Genomic DNA, 24,552 nt, shown 5'->3' with positions numbered 1-24,552 from the left:
GATAGAGCATAACGAGTTGTAAAGGTATGTATTGATGACCAAGTTGCAACTCTACAAACGTCTGTTATAAGTACTTGAGCAAAAAACTGTGGAAGCTGTCTGAGATCTCGAAGAGCACAATACCACTCTGCTTGGTGGGAGGAGGAGGGGGTTAATGTTAGCAGTGTCATTGCACAGATGTATGCAGGATGAAAGGCTTTTCATCCGGTCCATGAACAGTTTGGATGAAATCTAAACAACCTAGTTCTGTCCAACTAAAAAGTCAATGCCATTCCAACATCCAAGGTATGGAGCCTCTCCTCATTCTTATGAGAAGTGGGGTTAGGAAAGAAAGTCAGTGAGACTATATCTAGCTCCAATGAGGTAGAATTCTCATACTACTTTAGCCAGGAAATTTGGATGTGGACATAAGTATACCTGGTCCTTAAAAAAAGTGTATGGAGGGTCAGCTACCAATGCTCATAAAACTCTGCCAACCTTCTCACAGGTATAATAACTACCAAAAATGCTACTTTCATAGACAGATGCTGTAAATTCAGATAGCCATAGGTTCAAAGGGCAGGCCCATCAGCCTTGTTAGCACCAGGGAAGAATGGGATCCACAACATTCAGATATAACCAGACCCTTTCAGAATCTGATTGACATATGATTGGAAAATACTGAATGGTCTGTGATTGGTGGGTGAAAATTGGATAGCTGTTAGAGGAACTCTGATGGAATGAATTAATAGGCCTTGTTGCTTCAGGTGAGGAAAAAACAGTCCAAAAACATATTGGACAGAAGTCAGGACTGGCAAAACACCATTCTGTTTTGACCCTAAGGAGAATTGTTTGCACTTCAACAGGTAAGCGTATCTAGTAGATAGCTTCCTACTATTTAGGAAAGTGTTTTGCACATTCCCGAAACACTCCACCTCTTGAAGCGTTAACTATGGAGCCTCCAGGACATAAGATGGAGAATGGCCAGGTTGGGATGTAGCAGGAGACCATGATCCTGGGAGATTGGGTCAGGTTCTGGAGGTAGTATCAATGAGTACTAGCAGAGAGACTCAGCAGACTGGAGTAGCAGCGTTGGTGAGGCCAACCCAGAGCTATGAGGATCACCCTGCTTGAGCTTGACTGCCACCTTGGGAAGGAACGGAATGGGAGCATAGGCATACAGAAATTTATCTTTCCAGGAAAGCATCTGTCAGTGAGCCCTGACTGTGACCTTCCCTGGAATAAAACAGTTGGCATTTTCTATTGAAATGATTAGTGAACAGGTCTATGTGAGGGACCCCCCAGGTTTGAAAAAAAATCTCATGAGATCTGGCCTGAGAGACCTCTTGTGATCTCTGCTGAACAATCTGCTCAGGAGATCCAAGCTGTTCTGAACACCAGGAAAGTGAGACACTTTGAGATGTATTGCACTGGTGATACAAAACTCCTGAAGATGTATCACCTTTTGAAAGAGAGGGTCTGATCTTACCCTTCTCTGTCTATTCATGTAGAACAACATCACAGTGTTGTCCATGAGAACTTGTAGAGTCTCTCCCCTGATGTGAGGGAGCAAAGCCTGACAGGCCAGATGAATAGATCTCAACTCTTGCATCTTTATGGGGAGAACTAAATCTTGATAAGACTACAGACCTTGAGCTTGTAAGTTTCCTAGGTGATTCCCCCAACCTAGAGAAGTAGCATCTGTAACCAGAGTCAATATGGGTAAGGGAGAAGTGAAGGGAACTCCCATACACATATGGGCAGGATCAGCCACCAATCTGTGGAGGCTAGTACTCCTGCAGGTACTCAAACCAGCATGTTTGTTGTGATTGGACCTTGAGATCTGTGGAAATGTGTAGCATTGTCTGGAATCTGGCTTGAGGTAGGAATGCCCTGGCTACGATAGAATCCAGGTTCGCCCTATAAATTATGTTCTCTGAACTAGGGAGAAATTGGAGCATGGATTAACTTTGTACCAGACAATCATCCAGACATGGAAATATTTGAACACCTGATTTCCTTAGGACTTCAGCCACACCTGCTTTGCATTTTATAAATACTCACAGGGCAGCAGTCTGGCCGAAGGGTAGGGCTGTAAACTGATAATGGGTGAAATCTTAAGACCAGAAATCTTAGGAATCACCTAAGATGGATAGTTTCATGAAAATATGTATTCTTCAAATTGAGGGCAGAGTACCAGTCAAATTTCACAAGTCTAGGATGAGTCTAAGACCTCCTTTTGCCTTTGAAATCAGTAAATAATGTGAATAGAAGTCATTCCCTCAGTGGAGAAGGGGAACCTCTTCTATAGCTCCCAAATGGAGAAGTGACTTCATTTCTCAGAGGACGTCCTCATGAGAGTGGTCTCTGAAGAGAGACAGGGAAGGGGGTTGGGAGGGATGGATGGAAAGAAATGGCAGAATGTATCCCTAACTCTACAGTACTTAGAGCCTACCAATCTGTGGTAATGTGGGACCATACACATAGTAACAGGAACAATCTGTTGGAAAAAATAGGGGTGGGAGAAACCCGTACATCACAATGTGTTATTCTGTCTTCAATAAGGCAGTCAGACAGACTGTTTGGGATTGAAGAACCCACCTAGGACGAAAATTGAGGAGGAGTTGGTCTTCTATGGTTTTTCCTTCATTTTCTGAATTGGTCAGGCTACATAAATGGGGAAAATGGGTATTTGTGGATAGACTGAGGGCAGGGAGACCTTCAAAGGGGAAATCCTGGATCATTTGCAAAACCTCTTGAGGGAGACCCAGGGACTGAAGCCATGAATAACTGTGCATAGTTATGCAGAAGATATGAGTCTGGCTGCTGAATCTCCCCATCCAAGGATGCTTTCAGAGAGATCTGAGCCATTAGTTTGCCCTTGTGCAACATGGCTTGGAATTTCTGTCTAGCATCCTTTTGCAACTTGTCTGAGGACTTCCCCATATTGTCCCAGAGAGAGAACCCATATCTTGCCAAAAGGTTTTGTGGTTAGCAATGCAAAATTGTAGACCAGATATGGAATACATTTTTCTGCTGAAAAGGTTTAATTTCTTTGTATCTATGTACTTTAGGGCAGATGATCATCCTTGATGTGCTCTTTCATTTACTGCTGAGATAACTGAGGAACACAGCTAAGAATGAGTATAAAAATGTTCATAGCCATGAGAAGGGACATGGTACCTTCTCTCAGTTCTCAGATGTCAGATTCAGAGATGATGATGTTCACTGCAATGATTTTGTAGGCTCTAGTATGGAATCATTGACAGGTAGAACCCCTCTGCTGAAACAAAAATGTGCACCAGCCTGTGAGAACTCTCCTGGACCACCTAACAGGAACATCAAGAGAGGTATCTACTCTCTTTAAAAGATCTTGATAAACTCTCTAATCATCATGGACAGGTGAGGAATCCCAGGGAAGTACATTCTCATCAGGTGATGAGGAGGAAGAATGTGAAGGAATTGTAGGCTGATCCTCCAGAAGTGCAGTGGGCTAAGGTTCTGAAGCCTGACTCAGGCTTTGAGGGTCTTGCTTGGTACGGAAAATAACACCCTGTTCATGTGAGCTAGCCTGTTGTCTGCTAGGAGATCCAAAAGGCTGAGGAACCAGAGAGGATCTGGAAGTGGGAGGCATGCCCTCCGGCCATGAGTACAGCATAGGACCTCAGCCATGACTGCTGCAAGCGTCCCTTTCCCTGGACTGTCTCTAGACATCCAGTGGGCACCAGTAATGGAATTCCCTTGATGAAAGTGAAGGGGAGTTCTGTCACTATCTGAGGCTGAGGGGCATAAGAACTTACTGTTGTAGTAATTTAGATGGAATATAGGGGCGCAAAGATGTTAACATAACCCAGTCACTGTCCAACATTAAACAGTGTTAAACAAAGTTCAGGAGTTGGCATACAGACACTTCGGCCTGCTTTAGTACCATGGCAAACACACCCTTAAAAATTCTTTTAACCTTTTATTAAAGATACAGAAAAGAAGGAAAAACAGTTAAAGCTTTTGAAATGTAAAGGAAAGCTTTCATTTCAATAACATATTTTAGAAAGAAAAACCCCTTGTTTGACAGTATCTTAGATGGTATCAAAGAAGTTAATTGTCCTTTTGGGGAAAAGATAAAAAGTTGAGATGGGCTGAAGCTGTTGTTGCTGCTGCTAGTAAAGTTCAATCCTATTTCATCTCAGGTGTTGTTTGGGATTCAGCTAGAGCTGGTAGAGATAGTGGTATCATTTGGATCCCTCTCTTCGGCCCAGTCAAGTCAGGACATCTCTCAGGGTCAGGATGACAAAGGCCCAGGATCCCAGGAAATGGTTGTGGGTGTTAACCATGATGGTGCAGCTCGCTCCAGTAACCTCCATCTGGTTACTCCATTTTCCACCCCCCTTCTCCCTCCCCCCCCACAGGAGTCTCTTCTTTAAGGGGGAAGGGGGCTGGAAGCCCATCCCCTCATCATTTTGTTCACCAGTTACGCCTATTTTTGACTCACCAATTTTGGTTTACTAATTTCTGGTTCCACATCTTTTGTTTTTACTACAGGATTTTAACATAAGCCTACTCAAGGACTTTTTGATTACAGTAATTTAGTTTGTCTCCTTTTTGTACATTTTCCTATTCACATTTGTTATTTTAGGGTATTTTGACATTTTATCAATTTTTACATACTTTTCACAGCTGAGCTTACAATTAGTGTAAATTTGTAGGCCCAGTTATTACAACATAATCCCTCTTTTTTTATGAGCCAATTCCACCTAGGTCTGGACATCTGTTTAAAAAACCGCAATTACAAACAGAAACCTTATTTTAGTTTAAGCATTTAGAAGAAGGAAAGGAAAGATATTTGGTTATATTTTAAGGTTTGTAATTTGTGGATACCAAAATTGGGAGATATATTACATAGTACTTGAGTAGATGTTACAAAAATTACAATTAAACCCTCATATTATTAACAAAGATAAGAACTTACAACTTACTTTATTTGTAGCTAAAACAAAACTTGATACTGTTGCTGTTGCTTGTTTGTAAGATGTTAAGAAACAAACTAGCTTTTATCACCTCTTTGGCTGCTTGCCCAGAATGAGTAAAAATGGCAAAAACTCCCTCCCCCCCCCCCCCCCCCATTTTGCTGCTAACATAGTTCATGCAGTATATTTGCACAAACGACAAACATTTTATGCATTAGTGGTTAAGCTTGCTCACTTGGAGAAGAACTTCAGCCCTGACGGCATTTTTAACCAAGTGTGTTGCCCCCTTTAAAAAGAAGCAACAAACTGATGTTCTTTTGGAATCACTTTTGCATTAATGAGCTGTTTGAAACACTCAACAAAAAGGGGGAAAACACTGGGAAAATTGCACAAACAACAAGAAAAATTTAAAAACCAAAACAATTAGAAAAGTCACCAAAAAGTTTGGTGTTGCTTGCAAGAGCCTTTGGTTTTGGTGGTTTGAAATTTAATTTTTAGTCAGTGCTGCAGCAATCCTGAATTCAGCTGGCATTTGGTTAACAAGGAGGGATACCCAATATGTTATTTTAGTAAAAATCTGCATTAGCAACTTCACCTTCAACAATTTAAAACACTTTGGTTACTGTCAAGGCTCCTTCCCCACTCTGAACTTTAGGATACAGGTGTGGGGGCCTGCATGAAAACTTCTAAGCTTAACTACCAGCTTAGATCTGGTCCGCTGCCACCACTCCCAATGGGCTAACTCCCTTCCCTAGGTAGCCTTGAGAGACTCTTCCACCAACTCCCTGGTGAACACAGATCCAGACCCTCGGATCTTAAAACACAGAGAAATTAACCCCACCCCCTTTCTCCCACCAACTCCTGGTGGATCCAGACCCAATCCCCTTGGATCTAAAAACAAGGAAAAATCAATCGGGTTATTAAAAAAGGCTTTTAATTAAAGAAAAAGGTCAACATCATCTCTGTAAAATCAGGATGGAAAATAACTTTACAGGGTAATCAGATTCAAAGAGCTCAGAGGATCCCCCTCTAGCCTTAAGTTCAAAGCTACAGCAAACAGAGATAAACACTCTAGCAAAAGGTACATTTACAAGTTGAGAAAACAAAGATAAAACTAACACGCCTTGCCTGACTGTACTTTCAAGTTTGAAATATGAGAGACTTGTTCAGAAAGATTTGGAGAGCGTGGATTGATGTCTGGTCCCTCTTAGTCCCAAGAGCAAACTCCCCCCAAAACAAAGAGCACAAACAAAAGCCTTCCCCCCACCAAGATTTGAAAGTATCTTGTCCCCTTATTGGTCCTTTGGGTCAGGTGTCAGCCAGGTTACCTGAGCTTAACCCTTTACAGGTAAAAGGATTTTGGAGTCACTGGCCAGGAGGGATTTTATAGTATTGTACACAGGAGGGCTGTTACCCTTCCCTTTATAGTTATGACAGTTATGCTTTAAAAAAAATATATATCTTAGTTAAACCTTGAAAAATACTAATCAAAGAAAATACAAACCTTAAAATAAAAAATTAAAAAATTGAAACAAAACATTTGTTAACATATTTTACAAAAATAATAACTTTAAAATGGTTAACTCTCTCTTTTTTAAAAAAGCAAAAACATCAATGGATTGCTTCGTGTGCTTATTTTAAACAAGCTTAAAATATAAGAATTAAAAAAAAACCTATTGTTTTAAACTAACTTTGAAAACCATTGTTTTTTCTAAGGCATCAGCTTTTGAGTATGTATTAATCCTAATGCCAAAAATGTTGTATTAATATAGAGGGAATATAGGGGCCCAAAGATGTTAACATAGCACAGGCCCTGTCCAACACTAAATAGTGTTAAACAAGGCTCGGGGTTTGGTATACAGAGATCTCAGCCATGGCAAACACACCACTAAAAATCCTTTTAATCTTTTATTAAAGATATAGTAAAAAAGGGAAAACAGTTAAAGCTTTTGAAATTTAAGGTGTTAAAGAAGCTTTTCATTTTAACAAAAACATTTTTTCCCTTTCCCTTCAGCTGGAGTTTTAGAAAGAAAAAAAAAAAAACCCTTGTTGGAGAGTCGCCTAGATGGTATCAAAGATGTTAATAAGTTGTCCTTTGGGGAAAAGAGAAGAAGTTAGTTGAGATGGGCTGGAGCTGCTGCTGCTATTAAAGTCCAATCCTATTTTCATCTCAGGTGGTTTTGGGATTCAACTGTAGCTGGTAGGGGTGGCAATGTCATCTGGACCCCTCCTTCTGGCACAGTCTGATCTAGACGCCTCTCCGGATCTAGATGAAAAAGGCCCAGGATCCCAGGAAACAGTTGGGATTCCATACTTTTACATGCTTTTTATAGTTGAGCTTACAATTAGAGTAAATTTGTAGGTCCAGTTATTACAACACTACTTCAGAGGAGGGCCCTGAGTCACCTGACCACAGACCGTTGTGCCAGGTGATACCGAAGTCCAGGGGTGTCTTTCCAGAAATATCAGCACCAGGGACAGCATGCTGGGTGTACCCCAGGACTGCACCAGTCAAGAGAGCACTGGACATTCCGAAGGTCTAGACCCCCATGGTCCTGAGAGCTTAATCACAACTCTGAGGTGAGTCCACAGCCAGGGCCTGATGATCCACTGGTACTGCCTGGCTTGTTTCCTGGACCATCAGAGAGTCTGGTACCAAGAGGGAGAGTAGGTCTCATGCTGTTGCATAGGCCTCCAATTTCATTTGTACTGAGAGACTTTCCTGGTGCTGTTATTCCACCAAAGGAGTCAGCACCTTAGTGGGGGTTTGTGTTAACAGCCTGGGCACTGGTGCTGGAATTGATAACACCAGACAAGAAGAGGTTAGTACCAGGGAACATCTCTTTCCAGAAGATGGTCTATCCTGTCCTCTTGATTGTTTACTGGTGGAAGGAAACTGGGATCTTGATTCCCTAGCAGGCCAAATCTTGGATCCTTCAGTCAGGGGTCTGATCTTTTGTGCTTCTTTGTCAGCATTGGAGAAGAGGATTGGTGCCAAAGTTCACTCCTTACCAATGCCAAAGAAGGTTCAGAAGGCAGATGCAGGGCAGCTCTATGAGGATGTGGCACAGTTGCATCTCTGTTCCTTTTGTCTGGGGTTTGAAGTCCCTGTAAATCTGGCAGTGATCTTGAATGTGACCTTCACAAGACACTTCAGGCAGGTGGAATGATGATCACTCACTGCCATAGATTTTTTGCAGCTGTCACAAGGCTTAAAATACAGAGACTGATGCATACCCTGGTAGTGGGCATGAATAAGAGGGAACCCACACCAAGAAAAATAACAAAGACGACCTACACTAATCTAATACTAATGAATATCACTATCTTCACTATTTACAGAAAGGAAGATAATTTCCCTGCAAAGGGAGAAACTTGCAGTAGCAACTCAATGCAGTTTGACTACCAATCAAGGGTAGTGAGAAGGAAGCTAGGGAGGTCAGGGGCAGCTCCACCCTTTATACTATTGTGAACCAACATGAAGTGGCTGATGGCACATGTGCTGCCCCGGTGTACCACTAAGGGAAAATATCAAGAACTGTGGTGCACTGGGCATGCACACACCTGAAGTGGAATGGACACGTGCAATCGCCCAAAGAAGAATACATGGGATCAGGATGTTTAAAAAGAATTGTTACTGAATAACAAGAAGCAAAAGGAAAATGGTTCTGGATCTGATATAATTAATACTTCTTGGTGGTTTGTACTTTGTGTCCTAGCGAAATATTTCAGGTCGGGAGGTGGGGTGAAGGGGGCAGGGGGGACTGACAACTTAGAAAAAGAACACCACAGCCCTTTAAAGGTGTGATAGCCATTGAAACAGCCATGTTAGAAATGGATAGCAGTTTAACTAAACTAGACGCAATTAGGATTTATCTGTCCCCACTCTTACTCAATTCAGAGCTCCCAAGTTTGGCTGTTAAGGTACTTAACAACTTCAAGCACTAAAATCAGTGGGGTAAAGAAGAAGGGTACCATGTAGGAGATGGCAAATCCTGAAGGGTTCCATTTGTGTTTAGGGTGCAGAATGGCCTTAAACTTGGCTTAGCTCCTGATCCAAGGCCCCCTTCTCATTGACTTTAACAGACTTTGGGTCAGGCTATTGAAGGTTATGTGTAAGATAATTCTACACCTCAGTGATCCACAGCTACCCCAATAGGGCTGTGGGCAGTCAGTATAATGTAGGCTACATTAAGCTGAGGGAAACAGCACTGGTAAGCTTTGTACTTCATCAAGCTTGTTATATGAGACTTGCCTCTTTAAACAGACGTGTTTTAATGAGCATGTGCTACATGAACTATGGCAGAGGACCTTGGACAGAGCTCGCCAGCCAAAACAAAGACTGGTCCAGATCAAATAAAGCTGCTCTTGAACCATACAATGCATTAAAAAAAAAACCACATCTTTATTGACGTAAGTTTACAAAAAGTGTAATAGAGATTCCTGTTACATCTAGCAAGTCTTAGTTTTGAGCAACAAAGGACTTCACTGGAGTCTTTTAAGCCTTGTGTTAGGAGTACCACAGAGCCATCAACCCCAGTGGGGGCACAAGCAGCCATTCTGTTTCAGGGAGACAGTATGCCTCATCCCAGAGCTCCTTGTCATGTGGAGGGATCACTGTCACTGCTACACCCTCTTATGGGATGCAGCTTGCACTGTCTTGCTCTGTGAACCTGTGCAGAGGAGGGTCAGAGTCATGGCCCTGCCTGATATTTGCCTTGTTTGGGGTAACCTGTAGCCTTGGAAGAATATTCAAGGAGCAGTCCCTGCACTCCCCTCCACGCACAGGCTACATTTCTGCCTGGCCCTCTACATGCACAGCACATAGAGAAGGGGAAAGCTCTTTGTTGTAGCCCTTCCCTCATTGTGCTCCTGCATAAAGGCCAGTTACGATTTGGCCCATTGGGAGAGCAATGCAAGGAACAGGCTACACTAGTCAAGAATTGCAAAGTTTTCACGAGGGCTTTTTATTATTTCTCACTCTATAAACTAGTTTTCATTTTGATGCTGGAAGAAAGGTGCTGATTAAAGATTCTTCAGCGTGTGAGTTGATAAGGTAAGAGCCTCAGGTTAAGTAGCAATACTAATGTTCTTTCAAACTTGGCTTGGGTCACTCCCTAGCCTCCCAATATCATCTCCATTTCAATTGGAAAAAAATGAGTTTGAAGTAGCCAAACACATATAATGTTTTTCTTTCTTTTTTTCCCCTCCAAACCTTAAATTCTTTTGCCTTGTTCAAGCTCCCTAGTGTTTTATGTGAGAATTCAGAAGTCTGGTTCTCTGGAAACAATTGTTATGTCAGCTGATATTAACACAGCAAGCACTTTAACTATTTTTCCACCATATCCATAAAGGCAATGGCCAAAACATTCTCATTACTCTTCAACAAAGTTTCTCATTTTCCTCTAATTCCATCACTAGACAGCCTCTGTGCATGCTCACTTTACAAAGCTATCAAGTCATTTAACTGAAATGACTTTAGGAAACTTTTTTGGTAGTCATTTATGACACATTTGAACTCTTTAGGTCATAAGAGAATGAAAAATATGCACAGTTTCATTTACATGAGTAATCTAAAATTGTCTATCACTATAACTAACTCACAAATTGGGGAAGTGGAAATGGTTTTTCTCCCCCCACAATCACCTAAAAAAGGGTCAGAAGAAAAACAGAGGCAAGAGATCTGCTACTAAAACTTGGAACGATCTAGTTGCTATTGCTGTCCGTGACAATGGGACGTTCATAGCGTGCACAATTAAACAACAATTTTAGAGATGTCAATTCCAAGTTTTTCCAATGAACATTGTTCAAGGAAGTACAAGGGGAAATTAGCTGAAATGTAGTTTATTATATGTATTTATATCACAAGGTGGTTGCAATTAAAGGCTTAATGTAGGAGAGAATCAGGCCCTCAGTGTTTACTAGCAATTCTATAGCAAGGTATCTAAGTTACAACAGTTTCTGCCTAGGAAAATGGCATCTCTGATGCTTTTAACATGAAGCAAATAGCCCTAAGAGACACCCGACACTACATTTCAGTTTTAAATAGTAGCTCAAGAATTTATAGAAAAACTACGGCTAAGAGAAGTAAGCCCCTTTGGTACAGTTACTGGGTTTATTTAAACAGAAGAATCATATCAGAATAACTCCAACATAATTTCTTGATGCACTCAGGATCTAATAAATTTGTTAGTCTCTAAGGTGCCACAAGTACTCCTGTTCTTTTTTCAGGATTTAAAAACTCCCACTAGCATTAACACAGGTTACCACCAGTAATTTGCCTTGTAAAGCAAGAAGAGAATAAGATCCTAGAACATACAGAAGTACATACACTCTGAGTGATAATATTTTGAGGAATTTATTATCACCTCAATGAGGCAGAAAGAATTTGAATGTGAAAATCCTAGCAGAGTTATTAATGGTAATTATCCATTTCAATTTCTTGCATAGCAATAAGGGTAGGGGGGGAAATACATACAAGCACATACAAAAAATGTCCATATAGATGAATCCATACTCATCCATACACAGGTTCTCAGACTAAGGTCTACAGAGCACTGTCTAGAGCTATCTATCTAGCTAGTGGTCTAGGAAGAACAGCATAAAAGGGCACAGATCCCAACCATATACTATCCAAAATTGCATTACTTTTTTTTCCTGCCACATCATGCTGCAAACTCGCATCTAATTTTGCATGTCTAATGTTCTGTCCACTGTCACCCCCAGATCTCTTACCAGCTTCCCATGGATTTTCCCTCCTATTGAGCAGATTATTAGTAATTCAGTTTTACATCCTGATAATGAAAGGTATGCATGTAAACCACTGTTGAACATGTTCTCAGAAAAACTACAAACTATTTGAAGCAGCATATTCTGAAGAGCATTTCAGTCGTAGAAAACAGATAACTCTAAAATGAAACTCTTGTAAGGGTTCATTTTAGCTAATATGTTCCAGAAATACAAGACAACTTTAAAAACACCTTGCAAACTGCAGGTAATCCTTAATACTCATAAATGTTTTGCAGAGAAAGACATTATATTATCTAGAAAAAGACCTCTAGAGTAAAACTCCACATCTCTAGGTATTTCATTTAAAGGGGAGCAATTTAATAAAAACAACAAAGACAGAAACCAAGAACATTAACTTCCACTTTGCCTAGTTACATGCTAGTATTCTTGCTGTAATTATAACACAGAGGTCATTCCATAGGAATTACCAGCCTTCAAATGATATGAGACAATTATTCTCAAGGGAGTCAAACAAATTTGTAATACAAATACAGTTGAAATTTCAGACATCAATCTCTTTTTTACCATAGCATGAGAACAAGGGAGCTGTGAAATGTAATTTTACCCCAAGGCCCAACAAACGATCACATTAAAATGATTTTTCCCTCCCAAAAAAAACCTTGACATGTGAATATATCCTAGAAAATGAACATAGTGTTCAGCTTTTATAATACAGTTTCCTGTGGGTAATAGCATTTGAAAAGAACCAAGAAACAGTTGTGAGAGACTTTATGGATCTAGATATAAATTCACTAAACCACAACCAGTATGTAAAGACCAAGCAGACACTCATTAGAAATCAGACTAAGCATCAATATCCAGATCTGGAGATGAACCTTCTCAAAGTTTCATACATTTGAAACTGGGGTAAGGATATAGCTCATTATAGGGATTCGGCTCCAAACTTCCACAAAGTTCAGATCCAGGGTTTTGATTTGGATTTCATTCTAGTGACTTTAGTGGGGACCCTTAAATTGCCACTTAGGGAATTTCCACAAATGCACATTTTTAAGAGCACTGACTATCTTGAACTAGAAGCAGCTTAATTGTTACAAAAAGTGAATTTCCAGGAGAGAGAAGAATGACAGTGCTTCATTTCAGCCCAAAGTGAATAAGAAATGAGTGAATTAAAAAAAACCACAACAACCCACAACCCTTCACAAATGGGAATTATAACAGGAACATCAACAGACTTAATTGTAGCTGCTGCTGGGTACTACTCTCATTAACAATATACATTCTTTTCCCTGGGGACAGGAAAAAATAGGAGATGGTGAATGTAGCCTCTTATGCCTCAGTGAATGAGCTTTATATCACCACATCATAATAATAATGGAAAATTTAGGGGACTTTCCCCAAGGAGAATTCTGTTCTCATGAGCCAGTTATACCAATGCTTGGAAGAAATTGATAAAATTAGCTTTGAGTGCTTGTTATCCACTAATATACTATTTGTGTGTGCACCAGTGTTATTGTGGGTATGACACTGTGAATTTTAGTGTATACAGATGGGAAAATTCTGCTGTCCTTACTCAGGTGGGTGTCTATTCATCTGTCTGCCTGAGTTATTTATACAGTGTCAGTCATAGTAGTATTGATTTAAACAACAGGATTTAGCTCAGTATGTGTGTTATATATATTCAAAGTGGTGAAGTCGGAATGGATATAGGGGAACTGTTTTTTGGCTAATATTTGATTTACAGAAATCTATAACACTCTCTTTCTTCAGATAAGTGCATTTCTTCAAATACCATTACTCAAAAAACAGGCTTCTTAGATATCTTTGCAGCTGACAAGTTACAATGTGACTTTTGACAACTTAGCAATTCAGCGCTTTATAGTTTTTATTGTATTTAAATAGTATACTTATTTTTAATCATATGTGGAATTTAGGCTTAGTCTTTATGAAATAAAATCTTTTTTTTAGTTTTTCTTAGGCATTGCTTAATTTGTGCGTGTGTACACATCTATCTACAGAGAGAAAGGATGTCTATATACACACACAAATTTTCTCTACTATCCATTTGTTATTATGATGCATTCTTGTCCTCAGTGACACATACTGTCAACAGCTGACTACAGGATCACATTAGGTATAGCCTGTGAAAATATTTAGATTTACCTGCTGGCTTTCGTTGATTATACAAGAATGCTTCCCAAATGGAAGCTGACAAATTAATGAGACATGCAAACACGTTCCGGTGCAAGTGACTGCAAAACAAAGTTGTGCCTGTCTGATTGAGGAGGATGATTGACTTAGGAAGCCTGTGCAGTGACCTCCCTAGGTACTTGGGATGAGGATAGTGTTTGAAATGTCATGTTTCTACTTACCAGATCAAATAATCTCATCTCCCCCTCTCATCCCAACAGTGTTTCTAAGGTACTGTAGCTTCCCCAAGAGATCTTGAAGAGTTAGAAAAATTGGGAAAAATCTGTGTGAAGAGTGGCAGACATCATGAAGCTGCCTTGATGTGTTTTCTAGCAATACACCCGCATCTAACTGTTGGTGGGAACCAACTTGGAAGCATATAATGCCCCAGCAAATTCCCAGCTGTACAAAAATTATGAGTCCCTGGTGTCACATAGTTTCCTAAATTAGTTGTAAACTAATGTGTTGTTACATTGTTAGATTGGGGGAGGGGGAGATAGGGAATGTCCAGAACAGCAACAAGCAGAACAGTTAAAAAAAAAAAAAAATATATATATATATACACACATATACACACACACACACACACAGATTTTTTTTGTAAAATATAATTTTTTGCCCATTTTCATTTTTATCTGACTTAGACAAGTCTCAGATCATGGCAGTGGCTGGTTCTCTGATCATTACGATACTGTACCCCCCTGGTTTTCAAGCACACTCGAAGTTCTATTTACTGAATGTGGGGTCAGTACATTAAGCAACCTCAGGGTACGGGGGCATTTTGTTTTGATGGAGCAAGCTAAGGGCTTCAGTAGGGCAACATTTTTGGTCTGAGATGAGGCCAACAGAAAAGGTTAATCAGTCATTGCTTTCATGTCAACTCATGGTAGCAACTGAAACCTCAGTGCCAGGAACCTCGGGAGACTTGCTTGTGGGAAGAAATCATGTCATGTCCTGCAATGATGAAACTAAATTATGAAAAGGACTTGGATATAAAATTCCCAAAGAAAATCAAATTAAAGTTAATGCTGAATCCAACAGTCATGTTAATTTCAAACAAAATGCTTGCAGATGGTTTTAAAAAGCTGTTGAACTTGCCTAAGCAGCCCAACCTCTGCATCTCTCCTATGTGTGTATTTGACAAGTAAATTGAAATTTTTAAATCTATGAAAGCAATTATCAAACAGCTGATGTGTCATATTTATATCCGCTAAATGAGGGATAACTCACTTTAAATGTTAAAGAAGTCATTGACACGGATTCTCTCTAAATGCTCAGTTGTAACGACTCAGTCCAAAGGTAGCATATTCACCTAATTTATTTTATATATTCCTATTGCTGTACAAGTATTGCGTATTGTGAATATATTAGTTTGATGTCATCTTAGCTTCACTCACATGAATTTTCTACTGTACCATCTTGAGCACGAACTATTTGTGATGTGAGACCAGTAAAGAAAGTTGTATAGAAAAGGAGCTTCGTTTTCCGGATCTTTCAATTCATTTCTAGAGGAGTCAGAATTACATATGTCCAGAGGAACTCATGAACATGGGGAAAAAGGAACAGTTTAAAACTAACTATTTTTCTTCCTGTTTTTAGTTTAAAAGATTATAAGAATCACATAGAACCTTTGACATAGTATTTTTTTTTCTTATAAATCACTATTATCATCATCTTATGGTTATAAGAGGTGCCTCCATTATCTCTTTGTTGGCTTCAATCTTGCAGATTTTCAGAGGATGCCCAGGAAAACTGATTACTTCTGCAAATCAGGCAGTAGAATTTAAGACTGAGGTCAGACAGACAAACATTAGGACATTAGTTCTGGTTGTAGTTCTGGTAGCTGGGATTGGCTTACCATGCTTAACCAACTCAGCAATTTAACTTTTAAAACAAATATTCTCATTTCTTTGCTATGAATCTGGAAAAGGGATCGAAACAAGGCCAGATCCTCCGCCGGGGTAAACAGATGAAGTGCCAAAGAAGTCAATAGAACTGTGGTGGGCAACTTGTGGCCCATCAGGGTAATCTGATTGCGGGCCGTGAGACATTTTGCTGATGTTGAGCATCCTCAGGCATGGCCCCCTGCAGCTCCCAGTGGCCGCGGTCAGTGGTGAGCTGAAGCCGGTTCGCAAGAATTGGTTGTTAAATTTAGAAGCCGGTGTAGAACCAGTTGTTAAACGGGTCAGCGGGTGGGTAAACTCCGTCCTGTCCGGCCCGCCTGAGCTCCCAGCTGGGGAGGCTCTGCCGGGCCCTCCCCCGCTTCCCCCCCCTCGCAGAGCCCCAGTGCGCCACGCTGCCGGTGCCAGGGCTCTGGGCAGTTCTGCAGCTCCTGCCGCTTTGAGTAGCATGGCAAGGGGGCTGGGAGAAGGGGATGAATAAAGGGCAGGGAGCAGTTGGAGGGGGCGGAGGTTCTGGGGGGGCAGTCAGGGGACGGGGAATGGGGGGGGTTGGGTAGGCGTGAGAGTTCCGGGGGTCTGTCGAGGTGGTGGTGGATGGGGTCGGGGCAGACAGGGGACAGACAGTGGGGCAAGTTGGGTAGGGGGTGGGGTCCTGGGGGGCAGTTAGGGTGGAGGATCTCGGAAGGGGGTGGTCAGGGGACAAGGAGCAGGGGGGTTGATGGGTTATGGGTTCTGAAGGGGATAGTCGGGGGCAGGATGTGGGTTGGGGTCGGATGGGTGGGGAGGGGGTCTTCACTCACTCTGGGTGAAGGACCCGCCACCGAAATGCCGCCGAAAACCCGGAGCAAGTGAAGGCCCCTCCCCCCCGCTGCCGAAGTGCCGCCAAGGACCCGGTAGGGAACCGGTTATTAGGATTTTGGGAGCTCATCACTGGCCGCGGTTCTCTGTTCCTGGCCAATGGGAGCTGCAGAAAGCAGTGGCCAGCATATCCCTGCGGCCCGCTGCTTCCCGCAGCTCCCAGTGGCTGGGAACAGCGAACCGCGGCCACTGGGAGCTGCAGGGGGCCTTGCCTGTGGACGGTCAACGTCAGCAAAATGTCCCGCAGCCCGCAATCAGATTACCCTGATGGGCCGCAGGTTGCCCACCACTGCAATAGAAGGTCCACAGAGCTGAATTATACAATACCCATGGTTGCAAAATGTGTTAAAATTATTTTATCCTTTTTGTTGGCTTGCTCAGAATATGAATTTGTCTAAGGAGCCAAGCAGAGCTCTTCCACTCCACTGATTCTGCGGTAACGGTGGTGAATCTGAACGAACACGCACACTCAAACAAAAACACTGGCTGCCTTTCTGGAAGATATGCTTTAGTCAAACAAGTTATTGGGCTCAATACAGGGTAACTTGGTAAAATTTAATGGCTTGAGATATACAGGAAGTCAGACTAGATGATCTAATGGTCCCTTCTGGTTTTAAACTCTATGAATTTCTGAATGTATTGCTTTAAAAAAAATTTTTTTTTCTTTTTGTCTTAACATAAGCTGGTGCACAGTTCCTACAGTGAAATGTGAACAGAAGTAAAGTTGTTCCTACAGGAGAATGAGCAGTGAATTTCACTCTAGGCAGGTTTTTATTCAATTTCTCAGCTTTATTCCTGCAACTGATATTCATTTAAACGGATTTCACAGGGCACACAGGAGCTGTGCAAATCAATGGGCAGTAAATTTATGCTCTTAAACAGCCTTGTTGTGCCCTTGCCCAGAGCAGTTGTTTACACCAGGACTCAAAGAGGGGAGACACTGGTTATGGTAGTACCTCTATTTTAGGAAAGTTCTGAAAATGGGCTGCTACTGCTGAATGTATGGTCCCTGTTTGCTTCAGAGCAGAATAAAAAAAGATGCACAAAAGATAAGCCAGATAATCTCACAACGTTCTTGGTTAAACACTGGTTTCCTCTACACTAGCCTTGTGTGACTCATAATAGTGTCTGTTCTGCAATCATTGCAGGTATTTTGTCTCATCTAGTCAGAGCTGGAATCATTTCCCTCTTTCATTTTCTGTTTTTGTTATCTACCTCTAGTCATTAAACTCATGTGCTATTTTAAACAAGGGATGTATGCTCTGTGTTACCTAATCCTCCCCTTCAACATGAACCCTGAGTTTTGTGCTATAACTAGTGCTGCTAAGAGCATATGTGGAATACCGGGAGGGACAACAGATTTTATAAGTAGCAAAGCACCCTTCTGAGGCATGGATATAGTAAGAATCCCAAATGCTTATGACAGAGAATCATAGGTCAAATCCAGGATCTTGCTGCAGAGAAAATAAGCTTTCTAACAGGGATGGTTCAAATAATTGTTGGGTCTCCTGTAAAGTCATTCAGTTAAGGCCCTTCAGTTGGAATACTCAAGATAAAATGAATGTAGGGTTGCCAACTGTCTAATCTCACAAACCCAAACACCTTTGCCCTGCTGCTTCCCCAAGGCCCTGTCCCACTCACTCCGTCCCCCCTCCCTCCATTGCTCACTCTCCTCCACCTTCACTCACTTTCACCAGGCTGGGGCACGGAGTTGGGATGTGGGAGAGGGGTTCGGAGTGTGGGAGGGGGCTCCGGGCTGAGCCTGGGGCAGAGGGTGAGGGGTGTGGGCTATGGGAGGCAGCTTGGGTGCAGGAGGGAGCTCAGGGCTGGAACAGGGGATTGGGGCTCAGGAGAGGGTGAAGGGTGCAGGCTCCTGTTGGGTGGCGTTTACCTCGGGCGGCAGCACAGCGGGGCTAAGGAAGGGTCCCTGCCTGCCATGGTCCCACGCCACTCCCGGAAGTGGCTGGCACATCCCTGCGGCCCCTCCGCGCACAGTCCCTGCCTGTAGGCACCGCCCCCACAGCTCCCATTGGCCGCAGTTCCCGGCCAATGGGAGCTGAGGAGTCGGTGCTTGGGGTGGGGGCAGTGTGCGGAGACCCCCTCCCTCCCTGGGGCCGTAGGGATGTGCCGGCCACTTCCGGGAGAAACACGGGGTCAGGGCAGGCAGGGAGCCTGTCTTAGCCCTACTGTGCCGCCTGACTTTTAGCAGCCTAAAATCTCCCAGTTTGACTTCAGTAGCCTCTGAGACAGAACCTGATTTTGAGAGACTCCCAGTGAAATCGGGAGGGTTGGCAACCCCTAAATGGATGTCCTACCCCAAACTTCTTTGGCATGGCCTGTTTTAGAGGTAGGGGACAATGTGTGTTTATGGAGGGAGTTAAATGAATGGCATGTGTTAGATCGAAGGTGGTATGTCGTCTGACATGCTTCAACCAGAAGCTCTCTGCTAGCATGAAGCTGCTCATACTCCAAGCTATGTAGCACAGGATATGAGCAATAAATATCACATGCTACTAGGGCCTCACCACAACCCAGGCTCCCCAGTAGCTGCAGTTCTAGGAACGCCACTGGGATGGGATTTGCCTTCTAGTGATAGGAGTTGAAGAGTAGGAAACCTAATAGTCTAGGAAAAGTTTGTGTCTGCTTATTGAAACATATATTCAAAATCCGACAAGAACACACAAGATTCTGCATAACTGCAGGATATCCTCCCTATTTATACAGTGATTCAGAAAAATTATGAAAACAGAGGCAGATACTCAGCTGGTGTAAATTGTCAGAGCTTCCTTAGCTGAAGTCAGTGGAGCTATGCCTATTGACATCAGCTGAAGATTTTGCCTCTGGAATTTTGAATTCTAAATTACTCTTGAACATACCTACTACAGATTGGCAGGAAGGAACTAACAGCGAGAGTTATTACATATATGACTTGCCTTTCTTCTCTAATTTTTCATTCTGCTATTCCTACTCATCACTTTTTAAAACACATATGCATTTCCTATAATTTAGGTCCTAGGCAAGAATTTCTCACCAGGGTTAAAACCAGGGGACCTTGCAGAGCTAACTATAATGTCATAGGATTTCTAATTTTTCCTGTTTTAAAATTTAATTTAGTGCTGTGAAAGGTGCCAGATGGTTAGCCCTGAAAACTGAAATCATCCATTAATTCTTAGAATAGGGCGAGTATAGTAAGAGGCAATACACGCACACCACAGTTGACTTAACAGGCTTTAAAGGAACAATCTCTATAGGGTGAGAAGTTAGCTTCCATGTACATTCAGTCCCAGGCCACTGTGTTGCGATTGTCAGACTAACAGCCAAACAGAGAGGAGGCTTTGTGATACGGATATATGTCTACTTGGAGCTAGATTTAAAGAATCAACTCATTACGTATAAGCCACTGAACACCAGGCATAGGACTCACCACTACCAATCTGGACTGAGTTAAAGACCTGGACTGGTGTGAAAGACACTGAATATTATATTTCATGTCCAATTTTCTGAGCAATGTAGTCCTATTTGATGTGGGTTTCATTCAGAAATAGATACAAAAAGTATCTTTTACCTCTTCTCACCACTTCTCTGAAATACTACAGAAAGCATGGTCTAGCAGTCCTAGCAGAAGACTGGGAGCCAGGATTGGGAGCTTGGTCATGCCTCAATGCAGGGGGCTGGACTAGATGGCCTTTCAAGGTACCTTCCAGTCCTCACATTCTACGATTCTATAATGCCAATGTTCCAGTCTTAGTACTGACGGACTCCTTTTGTAGCCTTTAACAAGTCATTTAGCTTATTTACTTCTGCTTCTTCATGATAAAATACTTACTACCTCAGAGGGGTATGGTGAAAACATAACGAAAGTTAAAAGTACTATACAAGTCTAAACAATAGTAGCGTACTCTTGAAACCCAAAATTAAGCATACTAGTAACATTAAATGGCCCCAGAATAACAGTGATCATTCAATGTCATTCAATGGAGGCTCACTCCAGGGAAATTTTGGTACTGCTAAAGCAGACCACTGGTCTTCTTGTCAGTATACTATACATGAACCTAGTAATAAGAGTGATCCTCTCTCTCTCTGGCTTTGAGATGTGTGAGTTTTATTAAAAGGAGTATACAAGGCAGTCACAACAGTTTGCTCTTTTTTGCCAAAGGGGGACCCTGAAAGATCAGAGCAAAATTTCAAGTGAATAATAAACACTACCAAGTGCCAGACAGCCTACTAAAGCCTAAACCTTTTAACCTGCTGAAGAATTAATGGGACATCTCCCACTAACACTACATATGCTTAAAGCTAAGTATACACATAACTGCTTTCCTGAAAGGGGGGGGGGGGTCTTAAAGATGATGGAGGTAGAGAGAAGTGGAAAAAGAACCACTGGACTATACTCTGCAAGTACATCATCTTTTTTCTCCTTGAGCAAAGGAGATCTGATATTAAACTGATACTATGCTTGAGCTTAACCAACAGGCCAATCTGCTGTCCTCTGTTTTACACTGAAAACATTGTGTGCATTTACCTGCAGCAACCAGTTTTTAATTGATTTTTTCTAAAGGTATTTCTCTCTCCCCCACCCCCTTCTTTCACTCTGATTAACAATCATATCATGACCTCATCAGGTCTAGACAAGTATTGATGGGTTATAGTATCATGAGGCTAATAAAGAGTGTTATCCAGTATTTTCTCCTGACACATAAAAACTCCCTTATGAAAGATACAGGAGACAGAGTATAATATAAATGCCATTCTAGTAACAGTGGTATTACAGAGTACATATAGCCAGACATTAGTGCATTCATTAATGGACTTAAACAGGGTTAGAAGTGTATGTGTGTGTTTGGGGAAGGGGGGTCACTAGAGGGAGGTAGAGGAATGGAGTAGTCTCCAACACAGTGAGCTTTCCAAAAGTGCAGCTGTTATGATTGGGGTGAAGTCAGACAGGTCCTGGTGCACTTCAGAGGAAAATAAATCCTCTGTGTGCTCAGTCTGAAACACTAGCTTAGGACCTGATCCAAAACCCTTCCAGTCAGTGGAAAGACTTCCATTGACTTCAATGGGCTAAACAACTGGCCTATGGAATACTACAAGAATGCTCTGTCTTTTGTGTTCTTCGGGTCTTTCATTATTTACATATGGATATATTAATATAAAGCCACTACCCTGGCTATATTCCTGTAGCCCTGGCTGTGTTAGACCTTTGCCTGTTTCAAAATAAATAAAAATGTTCACTGGACTAGAGTTCTGTTTTACACCATTTGGGGAGGTAAATGTAAACAGAGGGATTTTGATTCAACAAATACCTCTACACTTCTTAATAAACCCGAGAACGGTACCCAAAATAATAATAAACAATCAAATATCTTACATTTGTGTAACACTTTCAACCACAAAGCATTTTAAAAGTAAAAGCCCAAAATACAAACAATTCAAGGATTTTTTCATCCACCACTCCTCAGAAGTGAAAGGCGGCAAATGGAGCATTCAGCAACAATGCACAGTAGTTTAGGACAGGAACTTAAACTACTGGTGGAATTTAGGTAGCCAGGAAAATCAGATCTTAAGCTCAATTTTTTTTACAGCTTTCCATCGGCATAAACATAACTGATGTTTTTGAGCAAGGTTAGATGACATGATAAAAATGCCTGTGTTTGGTCTACACTAGAACTTACTCTATTGATAGCACCAGTGCAACTGCACTACTGCTTGAAAATGGGTATAAAATGTGGCTTAAATTTTCAGAAGTATCTGGTGATTTTGAGTGCCTCAGTTTAGACACATAAGAGGGGCCTGATATTCAGGAAATGCTGAGTACCCCCACTCTAGAAATCAGCCCTCTGTAAAGTATCTAAAGTTTGGCACACAAAAATGGAGGCACCCATCTCCTAGTGTAGATGGACACTGCATGTTTACACAAATACCACATGATTCAGCACCACAGCTAATATTTGCTCAAGATCCTAGGGCAGGACTGCAAGTTTGAGGTGCTTTGGCACAAATGTGTGGGATGCCTGTATATTGCCAGCCCACTGTATTCCTGGTCCAGACCAAAGTTATTAAGCCTTCACTCTAAAAGGGGAATTATGTTCACCACATATTAAAAAACAAACAAAAAACTGGATTCCCACATTGCTGCAGACATATCATATATGTACCCCCACCTGCAGCATGTTTGCATGTGTTACATCCTTCACCACAGCATATGTGTACGTAGCCCATGCTGTCACACAACACAGTACGCATGCACAGGTTATTTCTTGTAAGACATGCAAAAAGCTATGACTGTTTTTCTTGAGCTATTTTACTGCTGCACTTATTGGTTTTTATAAAGAAGAGAGGGAAATTCTGCCATTCACATCTGTGAGGGAGAGAAAATATCTTTCTTGAATTAAGTAATTTTAGAGGCTTGATGAGGATGGGGCCAGTCACTTCATGAAAACCCAACAACAGAAGAAAATCCCTCTTTTGTATGTCTTCCCCCTTCCCCCCCCAAACCTTTGGAAATAACTCCACTCCCGCAGAGTCCTTGAATATAAACTTTGCCCAGCACACTCAGGGTAATCTTTTCACATCATAAAACTTATAATCCTCCTAAAGTGGTTTCTTAGGGTTTGAGGTATGATGCACTTATCAAATAACTGGAACAAATAAATCAGCTTATTTAGGCTGTGGTGTGTGTGTGGGGGTGTGTGTGTGTGTGTGTGTGTGGAGGGAGGGAGGAGGCCAGCGCCATACCAACATTTGTATACATTAGCAACAAAGCTGTCTGTGACAAGCTGTCCTCTGCATAACTAAACATTTAGTTGTATATTATAAGTAACTTCTGAAGCGATTAAAATGAGTTAGAGTGTGCTTTCCGTTTGTACTGCACTGAATGCAATGTGGGAAGCCTCACTAGTATGTAATTATAGGCAGCATGGCAGTGGTGATTACATGTGTATAGGGGATAACTTTTAGCACAGTAACTTCAAGCTGAGATACAAAAGGAGAGGTTACTTACTATTCTCTGCTGCTGTTGCCACTGCATATTCATGCTGTTGGGAAAAGGAGCCCTGCAGCCGTTGAGTTCCAGAAGCTTCTAGCAAAGTTGTGTCTATTGGAGACCACTTCAACACTGCCTAGTGGTACTGAATGTTCAGTTACTGAAGTTATACGAGGGAAAAAGCAGTCCCAGCCACTTCAGTTCTTTTGCCCCGGCTACACAGGAAGACAGGCAAGGTGCAATGGGTGTAGTTTAATTAGGGTGACCAGACAGCCAGTGTGAAAAATCGGGACGGGGGTGGAGGGGTAATAGGAGCCTATATAAGAAAAAGACCCAAAAATTGTCCCTATAAAATCGGGACATCTGGTCACCCTAGGTTTAATTAAGCTGCAACTTTATTCACTTAACATATCTAGAAATACCTGGCAATGAATTGTACAGTGCAGGTCATCATTCTTTCCTTCATCATTTCCACCCATTTCGGAAGGCTGCCATCAACCCCCCCTTTCCCAACTGGGTCCCAGCCAGCTCATGGTTGGGACCCTGCTATCCTCCTTATGTTGTATGAGTGTTAATGAGGGGGGTGTCTCCCTGCTGTAGCAAATGGTAGAAGTCCCAAGTCCTTTTTTCCATTTTCCAGAGGATGCCTCCCGCAAATCCACTTTCAACTCCTGCTACAGGCTCCCTGATAAACAAGTACCTGCACTGGACGCCTTGACAAGGAGGCATCAGCAATTACGTCGAATGCCTCCTCCACAGCCAGTTTTCACATACTTGACAGTTCTTTCCCTAACATCAGCCAAAAATATGACTGAGAGAGAGCGCCTTCTGGACTGCAGCGGGGTATAAATACCTCATTATCTCCCCTCCCCCACCTGCAGTGCACATGGTGAGTCAATGCTCCCATCTGATCCAGCCACTTCTTGTTCCC

The sequence above is a fragment of the Terrapene carolina genome, unplaced genomic scaffold, assembly GCF_002925995.2.
Source record: "Terrapene carolina triunguis isolate 2854851 unplaced genomic scaffold, T_m_triunguis-2.0 Scaffold113, whole genome shotgun sequence".
Taxonomy (NCBI): domain Eukaryota; kingdom Metazoa; phylum Chordata; order Testudines; family Emydidae; genus Terrapene; species Terrapene triunguis.
The sequence above is the reverse complement of the archived record's forward strand: the minus strand, read 5'-3'. Positions refer to the sequence as shown.